Source organism: Lactuca sativa, chromosome 1 (assembly GCF_002870075.4).
Source record: "Lactuca sativa cultivar Salinas chromosome 1, Lsat_Salinas_v11, whole genome shotgun sequence".
In the NCBI taxonomy this organism is placed as follows: Eukaryota; Viridiplantae; Streptophyta; class Magnoliopsida; order Asterales; family Asteraceae; genus Lactuca; species Lactuca sativa.
In genome coordinates, this window is record NC_056623.2 from 173400896 (window position 1) to 173424015 (window position 23120).

Here is a 23120-nt window from a genome sequence, read left to right on the forward strand (position 1 = left end):
GACTAAACCCTAGTGGTATTGGTACTAGGTTTTATCGAAGGAAAATCGTTTTGAGAGTATCGAAGCGCTGTCCGAGTGCTGAGTCATCACCTTTCATGTGAGTGCATAATCCCTTTCATCTTACACATAGATATGAAGTATTTTATATAAACTACGTGCTATGTGTGCATATTATCTGAATACTTGTTGTCTATGCTGGATGAACGTTTTATACATGTTTTAAAGGATTTAAACTGTATACGTATTTTATATATACGAATATGTTGGGTATGAGATGGGTAGATGAATGATGAGAGATAGAAGATGATGTGAGTATACATTGGCAGCTGTAGACTTAGTGCCTATGGGACGAACACCGGTAGCTATGGACTTAGTACCTATTAGTTGGACGTTGGTAGCTATGGATTTAGTACCTGTTAGGAATTGGTAGCTATGGACTTAGTACCTATTGAACACTGGTAGCTATGGATTTAGTACCCGATGAGTAGACTATAGCAGCTATGGAATTAGTGCTTTACGAATGAACACTGGCAGTTATGGATTTAGTGCCAGTCCTATAACCTTTGAAGTAAGGGACTTCGGAATAAACGAATGCAGGATAGATGACTCTTAGGTTAAATCCTTAAGAGTAAAGAAGATAATGGGCATGGGTAATTGGATGGATTGTTTGATTGTTTAACATAATAATTATATTATTGTGGGTTGAAAACCCTATGTACTCACCAGGTTTCCCAACCTGACCCACTCAGTTTATTTATATCACAGGTGACGATATGAAGTGACATTACACTGAGAGATTTAAAGAGATGTAGATCACTAGTGTAAATAATTGTAAGTTCTGTTTATGCTTATGTTTCTGTATTAACGATGACATCCCAAACGTTTTAAAATGAACTAAATACGTTTCTTCGAAAATGTTTTAATAACGTATTTACCATGTTTTTCTGGGAACAAATTCTGCAACATTTTTATAAAATGAAGTACTCTGATTTTTATAAAGCATAAACAAAAATCAGTCTTTTCTGGCCGTGATTTTGGGGATGTCACACTGCAGCACGTTTAAGGAATGGTTAGTCCCGTAAAGGTACTCCTAATATAAGTATTAACCTGAGGCATCCGTAGATGTTCATTTACCTCTGTAGCGAACAATAGGCTAAAGGAATGGTTAGTCCCATAAAGGTACCCCTAATATAAGTAATAACCGTACGCATCCGTAGATGTTCATTTACCACTGTTGCTAACAGGTGGGTTCCGGAATGGTTAGTCCCGTCTAGACATCCCGTTGAACTGCGATAGGCAGGACAATTTACACATAATGTACTAGTAAATCATCCTAGTGAATCTAGGTACAAGTATCCATGTAAGTGCATACAAATAAATGTGTATATGTAAATGTACTCAAGTAAGCGTATCTATGTAAACATACTCATGTATCATGTAAGCATATGTAAACGTACTCATGTATGATGTAAGCATATGTAAACGTACTCATGTAAGCGTATCTATGTAAACGTATTCATGTAAGCGTGTCTAGGTAAACGTACTCATGTATCATGTAATGTACTAGTATAGACTCATGAATGAACTGACTCTTGTGTGATTCCTTGTACTTGGAATGGTAAGTGGTATCTCTTAAGTAAACCTATAATAGTTACTAAGCATGAACGTGTATAACCTGAAGTAATGCCTTTGCAACCCAACGGTACTGAATTGACTGAGGACAACTCTTATGTCTCTATATTTATACATGATATATAATTGCTAGTTAAACGACGTTCGGACGGATACCCGATACCCTACCAGACCCCATCCCAACGGGAAAAAGGAAATAAAGCGGGTTAGCCTTCCTAAGTCCTTTAAACATTAATTATATAACCATACATATACCGGCATGCAATTGACAATATAAAAGTATATAAGGAGTTTTGTAAAACCATTAAAGGAAAATTAATACCTAAGAAGAGATCGACTTGATGTGAATTTATAAAATGGTTTGAAAGTATTTGATTGATAACAACAATTTAAGTATAAAGGAACCTTTGTTTGACCCACAAATGTAACAGGGTTTGAAATGAAACATACTGTGTTTAATAAACAATTTAATAAATTGTTTTAAACACTTAAAAACATTCAAGATAAACATTTGATGAAAACTGATTGGCAAAGCAGTTAACGTAAAGTAAAGTCATTTGCATGTTTAATTATTAATCACATGTGATTGATATAATAACTAATCATGATTCAACTTGTATTCCCCCCATAAAGCATTTATAAAATTTGAAACATTTAAAAGGTTAATTCAAGGGGTATGAACTCACCTGCAGTGAGCGGATCGGAAGGAAGTGTCGGACCAGTGCTTGGTGTCAAGTGAAGACTTAGACACACACACACACACAATGATCCTAAATACATATGAAGACATATGTATATAACCAATTAGTGATTTTACCACTATTTAAACATGTATACACATCCTATTGCGAGGAAAACACTTTGGTCAAGTGCTAGGAGGCTATCGGGTTGCAACAAAGGAGTGCAAAGCCTCATACGGGAGTTTATGGTCCAAAGACCATGTGTGTTGGAGTTTACAGCCCAGGGGAGTAAAATCCTGGCCGTAAACTGTCAATTGGGTCTCTAAATGATGCTCACAGCTTTTACAACTTAAGTGGTTAAGTGCTTGAAAGCTTAAACAAGTGTTCGGGTAGGTTTAAGGCCCTAAAATGGCCTTGTTTAATGTTCACGACCCTGGGACCACTCCCCCATGAGTTTACGGCCGTAAACTCATGGTAAGGAGTACCATTTCATGAATCTTGGTCCTTCGGTCGATGGTGTAATGTTCTATGCTAAAAGTCATGGCTTACTAGAGGGTTAGGGTGACATTTGCACCCTTACAAGGGGTTTACGGCCCAAGAACATGTCTTGGCCGTAAACTCCTTGATTCTCTTGATTTCTTATGTTTTCCAAGTCCTATACACAACTAATATACAAGCCTAATATACTCTCATTGCATAAGGAAAGGACTAGGCACCATTTGTGCCTTAAAGGAGGGTTTTTCGGTCCAAGATGTTCTTGGGCGGTAAACTCTCAAATCTTGTTGTTTTGATATGATTTTGATGTTATTATGCACAATCTAAGCTATATAATACAACTAGATAGAAGTACTCACGTTATGGGACGAAAGTCCGAAGATCCTTGAGAGAGAATTCGGCTTTTCTCTAGTTGGAAATGTAACTAATGAATAAATATGGCTCAGAATCCTATATATAGTCCTGGGATTTTTCGCAGAAAATATTTTATTCACGCAATGAACTCTAATATCATAGAGTTTTGGAATAACAGAGTTGCACAAAACCCTAGTGCATCCACTCTCCTGATATCTCCTTAAGTGTAAACCTGAAATACTCAAACTTACACCCAAAAGTCTGGAAATTCACTGTAACTGTTCTAATCTTCTACTGACTTGATATGGTTTGTACAGAATGGAAATCTCGGGTTGTCACATCATCCCCCTGTTAAAGGGAATTTCGTCCCGAAATTAGAATTTAGGTAAGGAAGTAGGTATGAATGATCGAGTCATGAGGTGGAAACTTCCTAGTCGATTGGTTCTCACGCTCCTAAGTGAATTCGGGTCCTCGGTTGGTATCCCAATGAACCTTCACTAATGGGCGACGGCGTGTTAGGGTGCAAAGTCATGCTTGGATGTAGTGTTTTAGGCTTTCCTCTTTGTATGTGTAAATGGGTTGAGTCTTTCCTATAAATAGGAAGTGAGTGACTCCCATTATGTAAGCGAATCCATTTGGAGTGTTAGACTAGAGAGAGAAACTTTGTACAAACCCATTTTTATATTCTTTCTAGATCTAATAAGAGCTTACAAAGATTTATTTACTCCTTGTGTTCTTTATTTTACATGATGATTCACTAGATCTTTCTAATTCCGCTCATGACATCATAATCAACACCACTACACGACGTTGCTTCGTCCACTTGACCTCTGGATCGAGGGTCACTACGGTTCTTCTACGAAGGCAAGGATTTCGTTAATCTCAATCTTGTCGAGTGGACTTACAAGAGTCCTAACGGAAAGATACGGTTTCAAGATAGAGACGCGAAGGGTAAAATGTACGCTACTGAGTTCGCGGAGTAGGTCTAGTTTGTGCAATACAGGACCGATTCTGGTAAGAATCTCGGAGGTCCTAACTATCTTGGATATAGCTTTCCACGCTTTATGAAGCGTATTAAGCCATTCCCAGAGTGAGACTTCCTAAAGAAGTTGGTCTCTCACTTGGAATTCCAAAGGTTCTTTCTCTTGCTTATCTTCCCCGTCAAGGGCCACCCCTTGCTGGGTCAAAGTCGCAAGGGTTTCTATGATTTGCGAGGAGTTCTGGATGAACTATGACAGTAGGTCTGTAAGACCTAGAATTTGGCGAATTTCTGTCGGCGTCTCTAGTGTCGACTAATTCTCAACGGTTTTGACAAATTGAAAGTGTACTAAAAAATTCCCACATCACTAATAGTGTGTCTTAGGAATCTGACTCTTCAATTTCAAAACTCGTGCTTAGAGAACTTCGCGAAAGTTCATCTGAAGGTAATGTTTCCATGGATTCCTTCTTACTACGAGGGTAGATAAGTAAATCATTACAAGGAGAATGACGAGCTGATCTAAGTAAGAATGGCGTACTCTATTCATTAAACTCATGAATGCTACGGGCGTATTGGTCCTATCCGAGGGGTATCACTACGGATTCGAAGTGTCCGCATCGAATTCGGAAGGTAGTCTTCGGACATCCTTCCCTAACAGTCAAACTGGTGTTATTCGGATCTCAGGTCCAATTCTAAAATTAATTCTTTCCTTGCGTTTGCTCAACCAATTCATCTATGCGAGGCAGAGATAACGATTTCTAATGGAAATCTTGACGGAAATCTTGATGGAGTCCTCGATAGCCGAGGTACATATGATGCAATCTGTCGATCTCTGGAAGATTAAGACCAGAGTTCTCCAAGGTGAGAAGCCTAGTCTTCCAACTATATTGCTGAGTAGTTTGCTAAATTGTCCGGGCTGTTCTTGTATCTCCGCAGGTGTTTAAACTGTAGGGCGATCTGGTTATAGGAGTCATACTGGGTTCTAAGTTTGTTCACATGCCAATGCAATTACTCGTAGTCTTGGGCAGTCTCCGTCCTGAAGTTCATATTAGAATTCATACATGGCTCGACGATCACAATCCCGCGTATACGAGTCGTATATAATTAAGATTGAAAAGGTATTCGAATAACTAATTGTTCTTTAAGCTCACATCCCATCGAGGAAAAAGAAGTTAAAGTGGAATCATCAATTCTAAACTTGTAGAACTTTGATTATATATCACCCCTATGTATACATTCTTCAATGATAGATTAATCGTATGAATCTTTGGATTGAACTTGACGTACTGCATGAGTGATATTGTGGGGATTTCTTCGAAAAGGAAAAAGACTATGAGGTACTCCATGCATGAGTACTTTGGTGTTCTGATATGACGGCTTCACTAAAAGACGTTTACTGAGAAAGAGATGTACTTATGAAGCGTGTATTGCGAGGATCGAATTTACTCGAGTCGTATGATAAAGTCGGAATCATATGGAAACTAAAGACATTAGATTTGAACATAAGGCGTTATAGACAAAACACAACAGTGCAACTTTTAACTGGGTTACAATACTTTTAGAGTAACTATAGGAATACTGCTGTGAACAAAGTATACTACAAAAGACAAGTATACGCAGCACGAGAGTCCCTTAACTGACAGGATCTCGCAAAAGATAAGACTCGAGTTGCACTAGTTTTTAAACATGATTTAAAAGCATACAAAATACTGACGATTGGAAGTGAACCTATACTATAGTACGTTCCTTCGCTGCCTCTTTCCATTCTGAGGTCAAACTCCTCTTGTTCCATCGTCAATCTGCTCTGAATGGGCAGTCTCTCTTGAAGTGTCCTATCTCGCCACATAGATGGCATATCCAAGAGGTTTTGACATTGGTGGTCGAAGTAATGTGTTGGATCCGAATTCTGCAGCAGCGGGTAGTATGCCCGTCTCTGTTGTAGTTAAAGCAGTGCGGTATACGACACCCTCCTAGATGATGGAAGGTGCACTTATCGCACTTCGGTAAGTTCCCAGCATACTATCTGGCTGGGTTAGGGGCAATTGGGATACCAGAAGGAAGGTAGTATGAGGTACAGATGTCGTGGCTATGAAAGTCGTTACCGATGGTTGTTTCTTGTTCGCCCCTTGAAGCGATTTGTCCTTAGCTCTAGCCCAAAACTTCCGTTTGTTACTCTTGGTTTTGGAACTCGGGGTATCGTGGTAGTTTGTTGCTCGTTGAGGTACTTGATTGTTACCTGGATTGGAATTGTTGTTAACAATCCCGCTAATATTCGCGTTGTTAGCGTTCAGGTGGGTCAGAATAGTTGACACGACAGCCGAGACTGCAACTTAAAAGGTAGCTGCATCAATCTGAAGAGTTGGTGGTTGGTTGATGGGCTGATCGTTTTTCTTTGGCGACATGATTCTGTTACACGGAAAGAAAATGAATTTGTGAGCGAGAATGGTTGAACCTAAACGTAGTTCGATCGCTCATGTAAAGAATAGAAGTATGTTCTCTAAGGTTCGACCTAGATCCCTATGATGCAGTCCTAGTACGGAATGGAAGCATGTTCACGAAGGTTTGACCGACATCCCTATGATGCAGTCCTAGAAAAAAGTGGAAGTAAGCTCATATAGTGGTCTCAAGACGTTTGTCGTTCGTGCCAAGGTACTATGGGTTGGTGGATAATATGATCCAACCACTGAAAGAGACTCGGAAATGTCTCCGGATTTAAATCACTATAGTCCAATGACTTGAATAAAGCATGATTCAGATAGACTCCAATTAAAGTATGATGAGAGTATTTGAACAAAAACATGACACAGAATTTAGCCGACTGTCAACATCAACGATGTTTAAGACGAAATAAGTTCAGGGAAAATTGACCTTGAAGCAGGTCTTACATCATATCCGGAGTATCCAAAGTTTTGACCGTATAAAGGCCTAACTAAAAGTACCTACAGTACAAGGCAGTTCCATAGAAAAAAGCCACATAGGACATAGACAGGAACACAGTTCTTTTAAAACAAGAAGGAAATTAAAGCATCTCCTACTGGCGACGGTCATCCCTCTGGTGAACTCTCAGTTCAGCCAGTTGACGTTCCACATCAAGTAGGTGTCTTTTGTACACCCTCTGGCGTACGCAGAGTTCTATGACTTCGGCTTGTGATTCATCCAGTGCTTGCAGTAGGGTTTCATGGTTTCTTTCAGATCTCTCACGAGCATCTTCAATACGAATGGTGAGGAGGGTATGCATTCTCGCATCAACGACTACTTCAGTGATCTGATGTAGGGCTGTCCTGCCTTGAATCTCATTTCGGGCAACTTTGCGGACCAAGATTGGCAAGATTCTGTCTGTTGAGCCCCCATTGCTCAGGTCATAGAAGCTTCGGTCACCATTAAATGGCATGGGCTGATCTTGTCCTTGGCTCCATGTTTCCAAGCATTCCACCCACTTAGGCGTCGGGCCATGAAAAGCCGGACGAGGGTTAGGAATTGGAAAGGGAGCTGCCTAGGGTAGATTCTCAACCTCGGGTTCGGAGTTAGCACCGTCCGAAAGGTCTTCATCATGGTGATCATTCAAAAGGATAGGATGATCATTCTCCAGTTCTTCTCCAAACCATCCAGCAATGACCTCGTTCGGAAGGTACAGGTTGCCGTGGGGATGGAGTCCAGCCATGTTATCTACGCGAGAATTTGGGTAAGGAAATAATTATTTGACAAACTATCTAGATAATTATTAGAAAATATTCATTAGTTATATCGCTATTTGTAAAGTGCATACCAGTTATATGCAATCAACACAGGATAGGCCTTCGAATAAGTGACCTTAACTCCAAATTCACAAGGAATAGGGGTAAAGCAAAAATTTCACCGATTCTAAGTCTATAACATCCTAGTTACATATAGCCTTAGTGTATCTACTTAACAACTATCAACTTAGTAATGAAGACCCTTTTTAGTTCTCAAGTAAGTAATTATCGTAACACAAAACACCCCTATGGTATTTTAGACTTAGGTTCTGTTATAATGTTCTCATTGTGGTAATGTTGGTAAGTTTTTAGACTTGTTGCCATATCACAACCATTCTTTGGCATGTGCTAATCACTCCTCGGAACAACATAGTTGATCAGGCTATGCCACTCCCAAGACTGACCATACATCCCCGAGCTTACCTGTGATATTCAACAATCGTAATACTTTTGTTCTTGTCGTTGTGACACAGATATTAGTATGAATGCAGGCACATATACTTACTTAAATATTTTATTATTTTAGAAGTATAAAATCTTAGACAGAGTGTTTTAATCCCAAAGTATTTATAGTTAGTATATCTTTTATGGGTTGATATACTTAATTCACTATAAACAGTGCTCTGATACCAATCTGTCACACCCCAAAACCGAGAACGGCGAAAACGTTCAGGGGCGGAGGACGTCATGTAATGTATCACAACAATGTAAAGTAGTAAAAAAGCAACAACATCATCCATTGCATTAATAGTATGAATTTTAATTACAAGTGTGTTCTTTCATAATGTACAACAATAAAATGAATAATCAGAATAAGACGACTCTGGACTGCTCCGTCTTCACAAACCTGGTCGTCGTACCTATCTATGTGTGACCTGAGAATACAAGTTATTTTGAAAGCGAGTACCAGCCAAGAAGCTGGTGAATTCATAAGTATTAATGTGTCTTTGATGTGTAAAACTTGTAATGGAAGTCTTAACATTGTTTTGAAAGAAAGCTCATATAAGTATGTAAATGTTTGTAAGTAATGGAAAGCGTTTGACTAACCCTAGAAATCCCTATGATCCCTATGAAAGAAGTCTTCTACCAAGACCCTACTGTTTTGAAAGTATGCAAATCTGTAAATATGATGGTTTTTCCCTGTTTAACTATTAGTATAAAACTAAAGTATACCTCCTCGTTTACATAAATGTATCACGAAATAAAGTAATAGGAAAAATATAATCATGTAAGTGTTGTCCTTTTGTATTAGGATTAACACAACATCGCGACTAGCGAAATGTATAACCTTTGAACATCCGTAGATTGTTCAATTTTCCTCTGTAGCTGCAGCAGGTTTAAGGAATGGTTAGTCCCGTAAAGGTACTCCTAATATAAGTACTAACCATATGCATCCGTAGATGTTCATTTACCTCCGTAGCGAACAGTAGGCTAAAGGAATGGTTAGTCCCGTAAAGGTACCCCTAATATAAGTAAAAACCGTAGGCATCCGTAGATGTTCATTTACCAATGTTGCTAACAGGTGGGTTCCAGAATGGTTAGTCCCGTCTAGACATCCCGTTGAACTGCGATAGGCAGGACAATTTACACATAATGTACTAGTAAATCATCCTAGTGAATCTAGGTACGAGTATCCATGTAAGTGCATACAAATAAATGTGTATATGTAAATGTACTCAAGTAAGCGTATCTATGTAAACGTACTCATGTATCATGTAAGCATATGTAAACGTACTCATGTATCATGTAAGCATATGTAAACGTACTCATGTAAGGGTATCTATGTAAACATACTCATGTAAGCGTGTCTAGGTAAATGTACTCATGTATCATGTAATGTACTAGTATAGACTCATGAATGAACTGACTCTTGTGTGATTCCTTGTACTTGGAATGGTAAGTGGTATCTCTTAAGTAAACCTATAATAGTTACTAAGCATGAACGTGTATAACCTGAAGTAATGCCTTTGCAACCCAACGGTACTGAATTGACTGAGGACAACTCTTATGTCTCTATATTTATACATGATATATAATTGCTAGTTAAACGACGTTCGGACGGATACCCGATACCCTACCAGACCCCATCCCAACGGGAAAAAGGAAATAAAGCGGGTTAGCCTTCCTAAGTCCTTTAAACATTAATTATATAACCATACATATACCGGCATGCAATTGACAATATAAAAGTATATAAGGAGTTTTGTAAAACCATTAAAGGAAAATTAATACCTAAGAAGAGATCGACTTGATGTGAATTTATAAAATGGTTTGAAAGTATTTGATTGATAACAACAATTTAAGTATAAAGGAACCTTTGTTTGACCCACAAATGTAACAGGGTTTGAAATGAAACATACTGTGTTTAATAAACAATTTAATAAATTGTTTTAAACACTTAAAAACATTCAAGATAAACATTTGATGAAAACTGATTGGCAAAGCAGTTAACGTAAAGTAAAGTCATTTGCATGTTTAATTATTAATCACATGTGATTGATATAATAACTAATCATGATTCAACTTGTATTCCCCCCCATAAAGCATTTATAAAATTTGAAACATTTAAAAGGTTAATTCAAGGGGTATGAACTCACCTGCAGTGAGCGGATCAGAAGGAAGTGTCGGACCAGTGCTTGGTGTCAAGTGAAGACTTAGACACACACACACAATGATCCTAAATACATATGAAGACATATGTATATAACCAATTAGTGATTTTACCACTATTTAAACATGTATACACATCCTATTGCGAGGAAAACACTTTGGTCAAGTGCTAGGAGGCTATCGGGTTGCAACAAAGGAGTGCAAAGCCTCATACGGGAGTTTATGGTCCAAAGACCATGTGTGTTGGAGTTTACAGCCCAGGGGAGTAAACTCCTGGCCGTAAACTGTCAATTGGGTCTCTAAATGATGCTCACAGCTTTTACAACTTAAGTGGTTAAGTGCTTGAAAGATTAAACAAGTGTTTGGGTAGGTTTAAGGCCCTAAAATGGCCTTGTTGAATGTTCACGACCCTGGGACCACTCCCCCATGATTTTACGGCCGTAAACTCATGGTAAGGAGTACCATTTCATGAATCTTGGTCCTTCGGTCGATGGTGTAATGTTCTATGCTAAAAGTCATGGCTTACTAGAGGGTTAGGGTGACATTTGCACCCTTAAAAGGGGTTTACGGCCCAAGAACATGTCTTGGCCGTAAACTCCTTGATTCTCTTGATTTCTTATGTTTTCCAAGTCCTATACACACTAAGATACAAGCCTAATATACTCTCATTGCATAAGGAAAGGACTAGGCACCATTTGTGCCTTAAAGGAGGGTTTACGGTCAAAGATGTTCTTGGGCGGTAAACTCTTAAATCTTGTTGTTTTGATATGATTTTTGATGTTATTATGCACAATCTAAGCTATATAATACAACTAGATAGAAGTACTCACATTCTGGGACGAAAGTCCGAAGATCCTTAAGAGAGAATTCGGCTTTTCTCTAGTTGTAAATGTAACTAATGAATAAATATGGCTCAGAATCCTATATATAGTCCTGGGATTTTTCGCAGAAAATATTTTATTCACACAATGAACTCTAATTTCATAGAGTTTTGGAATAACAGAGTTGCACAAAACCCTAGTGCATCCACTCTCTTGATATCTCCTTAAGTGTAAACCTGAAATACTCAAACTTATACCCAAAAGTGTGGAAATTCACTGTAACTGTTCTAATCTTCTACTGACTTGATATGGTTTGTACAGAATGGAAATATCGGGTTGTCACATATATACATGTCGATAACCCACCAAACTTCCTGCTAGACTGTGATGCTCTCATTCGGATGGAGATGTTGCTCGATCAGGGAACCCGTACGTACAGTTTGCTGGACTCTGACAAAACACTGGTTTACATACTTCCAAGTTGAATCGGTTATTCATTCGACCCACATGACCCCGACACTTGGCTTCCTACGGATCAGTTGACCCAAGCAGGTGTATTTCCAGAAATTGGCAATGATGATGGTGACGGCATAGAGGAATCATAGGAAGAAGATGACGAAGAGGATGACGAGATGCTTGAGGCTGAAGACCATTTTGACCAGCCTCTAGTGTAGCAGCTGATGTATCATCATGACCACTTCCAGGCCCCTCCACAACATTTTGACCAGCCTCAATACCAGCCGCAGCAACAGGGGGGACACGAAATCCCATCATATTCCCCCCCTGCATTCTTTGACCAGTTCGCTACAATGTTCTCCACCCTTCAGCACATCGACACTCAAAAGCAAGCGAACACCCAAGCTATCCAAGAAGTGTCAACATGCGTTAGTCAAATGGAGCAGTCCTTCCTATCCACTTCGCGTCAGGTCCAGGACATGTGGGACTACCACTATCGCCACGGGCATTTCTTGCTGCCTGATCCTTTGATTTAGGTCATTTCTGCCCTTACCTTAAGCATTGAGGACAATTATTGTTCTTAAGCTTGGGGTGGGTTGTTTCATTTTCCTTTTTTTCATTTTCCTTTTTCATGCATTTTTTTAGTTAGGTTGCATAACATTTTATTTTTAAGATAATTTTCATTCATTTTTTTTTATAAAATTCCAAAAAGATTTTATTTCCTTTATTTTCACTTTTTATTTTTGCATAACATTTAGCTTAGGGCATTAGCATTCATGCATTTTTGTTGTCTGTTTATTCTCACCCCCTCGGATACCATGGAACAAGTTCATAGTTATTGTATCATTATTGGTCCAGGATCTTGCTGCTATTTCACCCATTGAACCGGGACCATTGAGGCTACAGTTTTGGACTTCATACTTGGGATCAACTACTGGTGCTTAAAGGGGTAGGTGATCATGGCCAGGTAGTTTTCATGAAGAATTATGCATGCAATACTAACAACTGTAGGATATACTATAGTAATGAATATTTTTAGCCCTGCAGTCCATGCCACCGAGAGGATCACACTTGGGTAGTGTTTGTTTTTTGTTTGCAGATCTGTGTGGCCTCTTCTGTCTGCGCGGCGCAGACCACTCGCAGACATTAGCCTTCGTAGACTGTTTGTTTTTTTTGAAGACTGCAGACCTAAAAATGTCTGCGCGCCCTGTTCTTGGCGCAGATGTGGACCAGAGTCTTCTAACATCTTCAGACATCTTCTAGCCTAAAAAAACATATATATCTTCATTTTTTTTCAAGTTTTTTTTAATTTATATTTTTTCCAACTTTATTAATGATAAACAATTTGAAAAAACTTACAAAACTTAAAAAAAAACGTTCGACGATACAAACATTTTATTTTTGACAAATTTATAAATAAAAATTTATTATAATAATAGTCGTTGAAGTTGTTTATACAAATATGAAAAAATCATAATATATTCTTATATTTTTTTGCCAAATTTTGTAAAACATTACTTAATACAATATCGCCAGTTTATCGAGAAAATATTTATGGTACGTTTTCAATGGAATTAATTGAAAAAATCAAAGTTTTTATGCATCCATTTATGTATCAAATTTTTTGATCACTAATTATAATGTTTAGTTATAAGTTTGCAACCAAAGTTGTTGGTTTTTATCAAATATAGACGTTAATTTATATCATTTTTATTTTTATTTTTTATACAATAATACATAAAAGTTGATCTAGATTCATTGATTATTTATAACAAAGTCATAAAAATATTAAAAAAATCACTTTGAAGTTTAAAAAAATCAGTTTATTTAGATTTCAGTTTATTTTAGTAGTCCGTAGATGTTAAAAAACAAATAATCTTCTTTTTTCAGACTGTAGACGTTTAGTCCACCTATTCTACTGAAGAGGTCTACAGATGTGGTCCGCAGATTGCAGGCATTTCGCCTCAGAAAAAACAAACAACACCTTGATCATGTTTGAACCGTTAGGATGAAGCACTGGTGCTTGTCCCCGAGTAGAACTTATATCCGATCTCCTTGCACAACCATATTTTTTGCGATTATCATAGGATTTTAGAGAGTCTTTTAGTCCACATTTGGGCATTTTCATTATATTTGGAAAATCACAAGTTTGAAAAGGAGTTTACGTCTCTATGCTCCACACATAGTCATTTTCACAATCTAGACCATTCGAATTATTATCTTTCGGTTCCATTTACATACTTTTAGGAACCAAATTTCGATTCAAAAAGAGTTATTGATAAAATTTTTGTTATGTTATTACAATCATTACATTCAAGTTCCCCCCTCTTGAAAAAAAGCTCAAGCAAATTCCAAGCCGCATCAACTTATATGGGACCGGTTCAATTATTGAACGAAATTTTCCTATATTTTAGTCACCCGGCGTTTGATACTTATTTATTTGTTTAGGAATGTTTTGTTGTATATAGATCGAGTTGTTTTTGCAAATTGGTGATGTTAGGGAGACTGTCAAGTCGGATACTACGGGTGGTTTGGGCCAACACTAAGTGAGCTGATTCCTACAACGGTGCCCGAGCGCCGAAACCCGATCACACATGAGAGTATCCGGCAGACGTGAGATCACGCAACTTTCGTGATAAGAGTTTAAACTTAAAGAAGAACTCCACAAGAGCCCATCCATCTGCTTTCTCCCTACTACAGATGTTCTTCATTGTATGCATGTTCCATTGAGGCTGCGATTGACCATCCCCCCTTACTCACCTAGAGGAGTTATCCTGAATGTGGTTTATGGTTCCATTTTCATCGGATGAAAAAGTCATGAGATAATATCAAGATTAATTCTGACCATATTTACTAACTGTGATCAGGTTCTACGGTTTTATCGATTCTTTTTATTTTTCTTAGAATAGTTCATCCAAAGTTCATTTTAGTCTTGTCTTACTTGAGGAAATGTAAGGTTTAAGCTTGGGGTGATTTGATAGTTTCATTTTATTTACTTCTTTTTATAGTTTATTTTAGCATGTTTCATTCACAATTTAGATAATTTCCATGCATATTTTCCTTTTTGTTATTTTATGACTGTTTCGGGTACTTTCTAGTTTCGTGAGCTTTATTGCAGATTTCATAGAGACTAGTGGAGCGGGAATGTTCGGGACGTATGGAAAGCAATGAGAATTGGTGGACAACAAGGATCTTAGGCTTGGTGATAATGGAGTTGATGCTTGGAGTGGGCTTGCTTATTAATTGAAGGCTTGGAAGAAATAAACTTTAAATTCGCAAGATGCGGGAGAATATTCGAGCGTGCGTAGATTATTAGTCGAGCGAGTTTACGAGCTATGGGTGATTTGGGAAAGCCAAATTGGGATTAAAATGAAGAAAACTTGAAGAAAAATGCGCTTGGAGATGATTGGACTCAAATTGGGCCAAGTGAGCTAAGCAGTGGAGGCCCAATACTCAAAGAACCCACAATCTGACACCACCCGTGCAATAACACGTGGGTCGCGCAAGGCTTTGCAGGGGCATTTCTGGGAATTCTTGTTTTGAGCTATATGAGGAAGGTTGGTGTGCCACTTTTCTGGACTTCTTGACATCCGATTTTGGAGCATTTTCTCTGGAGTTTTTGAAGACTTTGAAGGCCATGAACACTTGAAGAACATCATCTTTTCATCTCTTGATTCTTGTTAAATGTTTGGTACAATATTTTCTAACTTTGTTTCTTTGAGTTTAGTCATGCTTGGCTAAACAAAACTTGGTTTACTTTTGTGGAATTCTTGGAACTTTTTTTGAATGTTGAAGACTCCATTAACTTGTTCTTGAATCTTTATGAAAATGTTTTGTGTTTTAACATCTTATCACTACTTGTTTGTTTTTATTTATGAGTTTAAATGTGTTTGTGGTGATTAGTTGGCTAATTTCTTGATTAAGTAAAGGATCCTCAAATTAGCAAGCAACAAATGATTTTTCTATTTTTTTTTGCTTCACACAATCATAAATTTTTTTCTCCAACATGGTAGTGAAAGCATTTGACTTGTCACACCCCAAAACCGAGAATGGCGGAAACATTCTGGGGCGGAGGACGTCATGTATAATATCAACAACAATGTAAAGTAGTAAACGAGCAACAACATCATCCATTGCATTAATAAAATAATTATTATACAATTGTATTCTGTCAAATTTTGATAAACACTAAAGCATAAATCAAAATGAAAGATAAGTCTTGAATAAGCTCCATCTTCCTTTCTCCTTGCATCGGTACCTGTCTATGATGACCTGAGGATACAAGTAATTTTGAAAGCGAGTATCAGCTATGAAGCTGGTGAGATCATAAGTATTAATGTGTCTTAATTTGTAAAGCTTATAATTTTTAAGACTTGACATTGTTTTGAAAGAAAGCTCATTAAAAGTATGAAAATGTTTGTAGATCAGTTGTAAATGTTTGAAAAAAACCCTAGAATCCCTATGATTCCTATTAGTAACGAAAGGAGTCTTCTACCAAGACTTAACTGTGCTATTTGTAGTTTTCTACCAAGGCCTAATTGTGTTACTATTATTATCATTATAAGAAATTTTATCCCTTGGTACTAGGATACCTAAATATAATTTTACCTCATTGGTTATGTGAATGAGTCACAAATATAGGTAATAATATAACTAACTTGAAATCATACCCTTTGGTACTAGGGTAATTGTAAACGTTAACTTTAAGCCATCCGTAGACGTACTCTTTACCTCTGTTGCTAACAGCCGGGTATAGGAATAGTCAATCCCTCCTCGTGCACCTGAAAAGGTACCAACCTTTTGACATCCGTAGATGTACTTTTACCTTTGTAGCTAACAAAGATTCTAGGAATGGTCAATCCCCCAACTAGCATCCTCTATTACAAGGATAATAATCTATTCTATCTCGTCGATTATGTGATCTTATCACAAGGAAAAGGTAAGAACACGAATTTAAAAACGGAGTCGATACATATAAAATGTAATAGGACTCCTACTGATGTATCTATGCACAAGTACTCCTATAAGTATAGTAATGTAAATATTATAGTAGAGTACGGTAAGGTTCTACGTGTGCTAGCTGTAATGTGTGTTCTTTCTATCTAGCAAGTATAGTAATATAAACGTTCTAGTATAGATGTATATGTTCTCGTCCTAGTATAGTTTGTACATGTAATGTATAGTAATGTTTTAGAAAGTATTGACTCATGAATGAACTGACTCATTGTATGATATTGCATTCTAGTAATGGTTCTGGTATCTTCCTGAACTACCCATATGGTAGCTTACTAGTAATCTAAGTGGTATGTATGGACGTGGATGTATACCCTTGTTACCCAAGGGCATAGGATGAACTGGAAGGACCTTTTATGACTTTATATGTACACATGATATATAACTAATATTTAAACGACCTTCGGACGAGTATCCAATATCCCACCAGACCACATCTCAAGGCGCGAAAAGGAAATAGGGTGGATAGCCTTCCTAAGTCTTTTAAACATTTCTTATATAACTATACATATAGAGGCATGCAATTTATAATATAAAAGCATAAATAAGTTTGGTAAAACATTTGAAACATAAATATTAGTTTAAGGAAAGATCGACTTGATGTCAATCTATAAAACAATTTGAAGGCATAAGTTTGATAAAACAATATAAGTATAAGGAACATTTGTTTGAAATACAGTGTAAATAAGTTTGAAATATGATAAACAGAGTAAGAGGTACAGTGTAATAAGGAGTTTAAAACATATAAAATGTTTATAAAAATCATTTGAAGGAAACTGTTTGGTAAAACGGCTAATGAGTAGCCAAATCTTTTGAATGTTGTATATTAATCACATGTGATTGATGTAATAAGTAATATACTCCTAGTTACTAATCACATGCGATTGACATAATAAGTAGCATGATTCTACTTGTATTCCCCCCCATAAAGCATTTAAAAGTAGTTTAAAACATTATTTAAGGGGTATGAACTCACATGAAAACTTGAAGATAGCGAGATGAAAACCGGGCAGAGTTTCGTCTCGGGAAACGGATTTTTCTCGGGATTCTCGGGAATCTCGGGAGTAAAATCGACCCTCGGGACTTGAGCAAAAAGGCCAGAGCTTCGGGTTTGAACGGGCACGGAAAACGAGGCAAGACGCAAGAGAAAAGAGGAGAATTGAGCAAATAATTCGGAAAGCCTCGCATCCTATTTATAGGAAGGCTGAACCGCCTCGGTACGCGGGGCGTACGCTTGTACGCAGCGCGTACGCGTACGTCATGCATGACCGAAGCCTCGACTGCCTCGGCTTCGGATGGGACGGATTGCTGGGTACGCGGGTCGGATGGGACGGCGGGTCGGACGGGACAGCGGGTCGGACGGGTCGGATTCCTCGGATATGGCGACGTGGACGATCCGAAGCCCTTGATCTCAGTACGCGGGGCGTACGAAGGTACGCAGGGCGTACTTCGGTCCTATTCGATGACTCCCCTTCGGATAATACCGGGAGTTTATAATTAAATTTATATTTATTTTAATTAAACTTCTAAAATTCATATCTCCCTCATACGAACTCCGTTTTTGACGTTCTTTATATCCACGCGAAGGTGAGACCAAGATCTACAACTTTCGTTTAGAATCCGTTGGCAAATTCCAAAATTATTTTTATTATTTATTAAATAAAATGACGCGATTAAGGAATTTCTTCAAAAATTCATAACTTTCACATCCGAAGTCAGATTTGGATGTTCTTTTTATGTACGATCATAGATTGAGGTTGTCTATAACTTCCATTTAGATACTTAATGCTAAAAACTATTGCATCGAAATTTCGCGTTTTACGTTTAATCGCAGATGCCGGTTTTGCCGAGAATCTTCGGTTGGTCATAACTTCTTCGTTATAACTCGGATTTTAGGGTTCTTTATATGCTTGGAAACCTTGATACAATTCCTACTACTTTATTTAACCCAAATAAGATTTTAGGAAAGTTACATTTTGACCTAGTTTGATTGGTTTTACATTACATTGACTCGAAATATCGGGTTGTCACATCATCCCCCCGTTAGAAGGAATTTCGTCCCGAAATTAGAATTTAAGAAAGGAAGTATGCACGAATGATCGAGATGCGAAGAGTAGAAAGTACGTTACTGAGTTCGCGGAGTAGGTCTTGTTTGTGTGAGGCACAGGACCGATTTTGATAAGAATCTCGGAGGTCCTATCTAACTTGGATTTAGATTTCCACGCTTTACGAAGCATATTAAGCCATTCCCAGAGTGAGTTATCCTAAAGAACTTGGTCACTCACTTGGAATCTCAAAGGTTCCTTTTCTTACGTAACTCCTCAGTCAAAGGCCACCCCTTGCTGGGTCAAAGTCGTACGAGTTTCTGTAGCTTGCGAGGAGTTCTGAATGAACTAATGCGGTGGGTCGGTAAGACCTAGAATCTGGTGAAAAACTGTAGGCGTCTCTGGTGTCGATAAATGCTCAACGGTTTTGACAAATTGAAAGAGTACTCAAAATTTCACACATTACTATCAGTGTGTCCTAGAAATTTGACTCTTCAATTTCAAAACTCGTGCCTAGAGAACTTTGCTAAAAGTTCCTCTGTAGGAATGTTACCATGGGCTTTCTTCTTACTACGAGGGTAGATAAGCAAGTCATCTCTTGGGGAAATGACGAATTGATCCAAGTAAGAAAGACGTAACCCTTCATTTAACTCATGAAAACCATGGGCGTATTGGTCCTATCCGAAAGGTATCACTACGAACTCGAAGTGTCCGTATCGGGTTCGGAAGATAGTCTTCCTGACATCCTTCCCCAACACATCGAACTGGTGATATTCGGATCTCAGGTCCATTTCTGAAGGTAGATTCTTTCCTTACGTTTGCTCAACCATTTTTTCTATGTGAGGCAGAGATAACGATTTCTATGAAAATCTTGACGGATTCCTCGATAACTGAGGCACATACGATGCGATCCATCGATCTCTGGAAGAATCTGACCGGGGTTCTCTAGGGTGAGAAACCTAGTCTTCTAATTCTATTTCTGTGTGGTTCGCCAAGTTGCTCGTGCTGTTCTTGTATCTCCGTGGGTGTTTAAACTATAGGGTGATCTGTTTTCGGGAGTTGTACTGGGTTCTAAGTCTATTCACATGACGATGTGATTACTCGTATACTTAGGCAGTTTCTCCGTCCTGAAGTCCATTTGAGAATTCATACAGGGCTTCACGATCACCATTTCGTGTATACGAGGCGTATATAATTAAGATTGAAAAGGTAGTCAAATAACTGATTCTTCCTTACCCTCACATCCCAAGGAGGAAAAGAGTTAAGGCGAAATCATTAATTCTAAACCTGTAGAACCTTGATTATATAACACTCTTATGTATACCTTCCTCAGTGATAGATCATCCGTATGAATTTTCCTAAATTGAACTTGACGTACTACACGAGTGGTACATCGATGATTTCTTTGGAAAGAAACTATCTAAGAGGTAATCCTGGAATGAGCACTTCGGCGTTCTGATAAGACGGCTTCATTGGAAAAGTGATCTAGAAGATAGGGACGTACGTATGAAGCTGTTTTAGCGTTGATCAAATTGAATCTGATTGTATGATAATGTCGGAATCATACAGAAACTTTAAAGACATTAGAATTAAACATAGAAGATTACAGACAAAACACAACTGTGCAACCATGAACAGAGTTATAGTACTTTAGATTTACCACAAGACTAATGCTGCGAATAGGATATACTACAAAAGACAAGTATACGCAGCACGAGCATTCCTATACAGTCAGGATCTCGCAAAAGCTAAGACTCTAGTTACACTAATTCTAGATAGTTTATAAGTCTGTTACAACGAACGCCCAAATTACATTTAACGTGGTTCCGGAGTAGGCTCTCCTGCAGCTGTGATCCTGAGAATCTTCCCATCTGTGCCAGAATTCTGCGTTATCGGGCAATCCTTCTGGAGGTGTCCAATTTCACCGCATTGGTGACATATATGGACATCACCCACATTGGTGGTGGTAGTGAAACGTCGAGTAGGAGTTATGGGGACGCGGGTTCTTTCCTTTTTCGGGCATTCTCTTTTATAGTGACCAAACTCACCACAGTGATGACAAGTCTGGTTTCCCTCGGCGTTGGGTGAGTTATTGGTCGGTCCTGATAGGCTCTTGCGGTATCGTTTGGTGTGCCTCTTTTTGTTGCAGTTTGAGCACTGCTTCCCCCGACACGGTCCAAGGTGGTGATAATTACATTTTATGCAATTTGGGAGATTTCCAGCATATTGTCGGGTTGAGCTTGGGACAACTGGTGTTTCCGAAGGGATGGTAGTAGGAGGTATAGATGTCGTAGTTGTGAAGGTCGTTACCCGTGGTTGTTTCTTATTCGTCCCTTTACGCGATTTGTCTTTCTTTCTATCCCAAAATTTCCGTTTGTTACTCTTCGTCTTGGAACTCGGGGTGTCGTGGTAGTTTGTTTCTTGTTGAGGTACTTGACTGTTACTTGGATTGGAATTATTGTTAACGATCCCGCTAACATTCGCATTGTTAGCGTTAAGGAGGGTCAGAACAGCTGACACGACAGTCGAGACTGCAGCTTGAAAGGTAGCTGCATCAATCTGAAGAGTTGGTGTTTGGTAGATGGGTTGATCGTTTTTCTTCGGCGACATGATTCTGTTATACGGAAAGGAAAATAAATTTGTGAGTGAGTATGGTTGAACCTAGACGTACTTCGATCGTTCATGTAAAGAGTACAACGATGTTCTCGAAAGTTTGACCTATATCTCTATGATGCAGTCCTAGTACAAAATGAAAGTATGTTCGCGAAGGTTTGACCTACATCCCTATGATGCAGTCCTAGTAATGAATAGAGGTAAGTTCGTAGAATGTTCTCAAGACGCTTGTTGTACCAGTTGAGGTATCGTGGATTGGTGAATAACAAAATCCAACCACTGAAAGAGACTTGGAAATGTCTCCGTATCTAACTTGCTATGGTCCAATGACTTAACTAAAGCAGGTTTCAGATAGACTCCAATGAGAGTATGATAAGAGTACTTGAATGAAGGAAATGACACAAAAGTTAGCCGGCTGTCAATATCTTGGATATTTACAGCGTAAAGGTTCAGGAAAATGACCTTGTAAAGGTCTTACATCATATCCACAAGAGATAGTTCCTGACAGCATAAAGACCTAACTAAAGTACTTACGGTACCAGATAATTTCATAGAAAATGCCACATCAGGCATAGACAGAAAATACGATTCCTCTTTTTATAAGGGAAATAAAGTAAAGCGTCTACTACTGGCGACGGTAATTCCTCTGGTGAATTCTTAGTTCAACCAATTGACGTTCCATGTCAAGTAGGTGTCTCTAGTACACCCTCTGACGCACTTGGAGCTCTATGACTTTGGCTCGGGTTTTCAGCTAGTGTTTGCAGCAGGTTCTCATGGTTTCTTTCTGATCTCTTGTGAGAATCTTCTAGATGAGTGGTGTGGAGGGTATTCATTCTTGCATCGGTGACAACTTCGGCAATCTGATGTTGGGTTGTCCTGCCTTGAATCTCATTTTGGACCACTCTGCGGACCATAATTGGCAAGATTCTACCTGCTGAGCCCCCATTGCTCAGGTCGTAAAAGTTTCGGTCGCCAATAACTGGCATGGGCTGGTCTTGTTCTTGGCTCCATGTTTCCAAGCATTCCACCGAATCAGGCGTCGGGCCATGAAGAGCCGGACGAGGGTTAGGAATTGGAAAGGGAGTTGCTCGGGGTAGGTTCTCAACCTCTAGTTCGGAATTAGCATCGACTGAAAGGTTTTCATCATGGTGATCATCCAAAGGGATAGGATGATCATTCTCTGGTTCTTCTCCAAACGAACCAGCTATGACTTCATTCGGAAGATACTGGTTGTCAAGGGGATGGAGTCCAACTATGATTTCTATGCGAGAATTTAGGGTAAGTGGATAATTATTAGACGAACTATCTAGATAATTATTTAGAAAACCCTCATTAGTTACATCACTATTTGTGAAGTGCATACCAGCTATGTGTAATCTAAACAGGATAGACCTTCGAATAAGTGACCTTATTTCCAAATTCACACAGAATAGGGGTAAGGCAAAATTACCACTGATTCTAAGTCTATAACATCCTAATTAGATGTAGCCTTAGTGTATCCACTTAGCAACTATCAATTTAGTAATGAGGATCCCGTTTTAATTCTCAAGTATAAAGTACTTATAGTAACACCAAATACTCCTATAGTATTTTAATTTTTATGTTATGTTCTATTGTTCTCATTGTGGTAGGGTTGGTAAGATTTTTGCATTGTTGCGACTACACACTTCAACTTAGGCACATGCTAG